Here is a 3,033-nt window from a genome sequence, read left to right on the forward strand (position 1 = left end):
GTGGAAAGAATTCTTATTATCAAGTAGTGAGTTGGCTGAATTAGTAGCACGTCGTATAAAATGCTTAACGACATTTCTTCCGGCTTTACGTTCGGAATTAAAATTCTTCTACTGAAGTCGACTTTGTCTTTCATCCTTCCAGCGTCGATAAAATAAGTACCAGTTGATCACTGAGCGTGATGTGATCGACTTATCTCTTCTTTTAAAACTGCTGGTTTTCTGTTAAAATTTGAAACCATTATTGCATATTCTTTTATTTATTTCAGTCATTTGATAGCAACAATGCTAGAGCATCACCTTTAGTCGAATAAATCGACCCCAGGACATATTGTTTGTAAGCCTAGTACTTAGTCTAACGTTCGCTTTGTCGTAAGTTACGAGGATGTAAACACACCAACATCGGTTATCAAGCGATGATGGGGAGAGGAATGCTGACACGACGGTCTTCTTTCAGCTTCTGTCTAACAAACCCACTCACAAGTCTTTGGTCTGCCCGAGGCTATAGTAGAAGAAACTTTCTCAAGGTGCCACGTAGTGGGACTGAATCCGGAACCATGTGGCTGGTAAGCAAGTTACTTACCACATAGCCACTCCTGCACCATACATTTTTTAAATAAAAAAGCTACTCTTTAAATAGTCAATGTTAAGAGACCCTACATATTATTGTGCACAAATATATTTAGTTCTTTATTGCCCACAAGGGGCTAAATATAGAGTGGACAAACAAGGACAGACAACGGGATTATATCGATTACATAATCGGACAGGCAACGGGGTTATGTCGATTACGACACCAGTACGTAACGTACTAATTTAATCAACCCCAAAAGAATGAAAGGCAAAGTCGACCTCGGCAGAATTTAAACTCAGAGCGTAGCGGCAGACGAAATACCTATTTCTATACTACCCACAAGGGGCTACACACAGAGAGGACAAACAAGGACAGACAAACGGTGTAGGTCGATTACATCGACCCCAGTGCGTAACTGGTACTTGATTTATCGACCCCGAAAGAATGAAAGGCAAAGTCGACCTCGGTGGAATTTGAACTCAGAACGTAACGGCAGACGAAATACGGCTACGCATATCGCCCGGCGTGCTAACGTTTCTGCCAGCTCGTCGTCTTGTTTACAAATATATTCTAAGTATTTATGTTTTTCGAAAGAAAAGAGAATTGTAAGACCAGTTTATCACGGAAGCCGTGTAGATATTAGGAGAACTGTGTTCGTATTTAACCATAATCTATCCAGGAATCTTGACAGGGAAATAATACTGTTTTCTACTTGAAAAGATTCTTTAATCGCATCTGTAGATATATTATTTAACCGCATCTGTAGATCTGAATCTGATATTGATGCAAATCATTAAGACGAAACGAATGGCTTTCTCTAATTAGAGATGAAAAGAAATGGAATTTGATGAGATTAATTCAGCTTCCAGTACGGTTGATAACAATTGTCTTTAGAGTATCGTTTTAAATGGTAACATTTGCAGTGCGTCCATCTCAGAAGTCTCCGAAGTCTCCAGCTTTCTGCTATTAAATCATCATTAATCATTTCATTAAATTCAATTAGTAACATAAGGCACTTCATAGCACTAACAGTTTCTAGTCGTAAAATGCTAAAATCTGTGACTGCTGCTATGGAACTACCACACGTCCATTACAAAGAACTATTATGCAATTAGTACACCTTATTGCTGTGCTATTATTTCGAAATCAAGTCTCATAAATTTAGTAAGCTATTGGCGCTCCAGCTTGGTGACAACGAACTGGCCAAAACCAGTGAAACAATAAAAAAGAAAGGTTTTTCTAAGTAAACATTCATTGATAAGAGTAATCCAAGAAGCAGCTTGTGTCTTTAATTCAAACTAATTACGAATCATCTCTATATGCGCAGGAGTGGCTGTGTGGTAAGTAGCTTGCTAACCAACCACATGGTTCAGGGTTCAGTCCCACTGCGTGGCATCTTGGGCAAGTGTCTTCTGCTACAGCCCCGGGCCGACCAATGCCTTGTGAGTGGATTTGGTAGACGGAAACTGAAAGAAGCCTGTCGTATATATGTATATATATATGTATATGTGTGTGTTTGTGTGTCTGTGTTTGTCCCCCTAGCATTGCTTGACAACCGATGCTGGTGTGTTTACGTCCCCGTCACTTAGCGGTTCGGCAAAAAGAGACCGATAGAATAAGTACTGGGCTTACAAAGAATAAGTCCCGGGGTCGATTTGCTCGACTAAAGGCGGTGCTCCAGCATGGCCGCAGTCAAATGACTGAAACAAGTAAAAGAGTAAAAGAGAATATGATATTAATATCTGACAGAAATATTGATTGTTTGGTTGGTTGAAATCTGCAGTCATAGCTTAGATCGTATCGAAAGTAAGGGAGAGTAAGTAAAAGAGGGATACAAAGAGAGTTAAGACAAGAGGCGCAAGATAAGTACACATATTAGGCGCAGGAGTGGCTGTGTGGTACGTAGCTTGCTTGCCAACCACAGTCCCACTGTGTGGCACCTTGTACTATAGAGTCGAGTCGACCAAAGCCTTGTGAATGAATGTGGTAGACCGAAACTAAAAGAAGCCTCACGGGTGTATATATTATATATTATATATATATGTTGGTGTGTGTGTGTATATATATATATATATATATATGTATATGTATATATATATAATATATATATATATAATATATATATATATAATATATATATGTATATATAGATATATATATATAGTAAGGAAAAATTTTTTTTTAAATGCAGAATGCTCAAATGAAAGAAAATTTTAATAAAATGAGAAATTGATAAAAAATATAAATATATATTTATATTCAAACCGTTTTCGTCATTGTATGACTTGTCAAGAATATTTTGTGTTTTAAAAAAGTTTTTTAAAAATTAGAAAGGGGAAAAAAAGAAAATTGCATTGTTTTTTGCAAAATAATAATGATGAAAATGTACAAAAATTAAAAAATAAGTACTCCGATACATTGTGAGTTCGTTGTGTACTTGAGTTTTATGATTGTTCACGAAA

The sequence above is a fragment of the Octopus sinensis genome, linkage group LG5 (genome assembly GCF_006345805.1).
Source record: "Octopus sinensis linkage group LG5, ASM634580v1, whole genome shotgun sequence".
In the NCBI taxonomy this organism is placed as follows: Eukaryota; Metazoa; Mollusca; class Cephalopoda; order Octopoda; family Octopodidae; genus Octopus; species Octopus sinensis.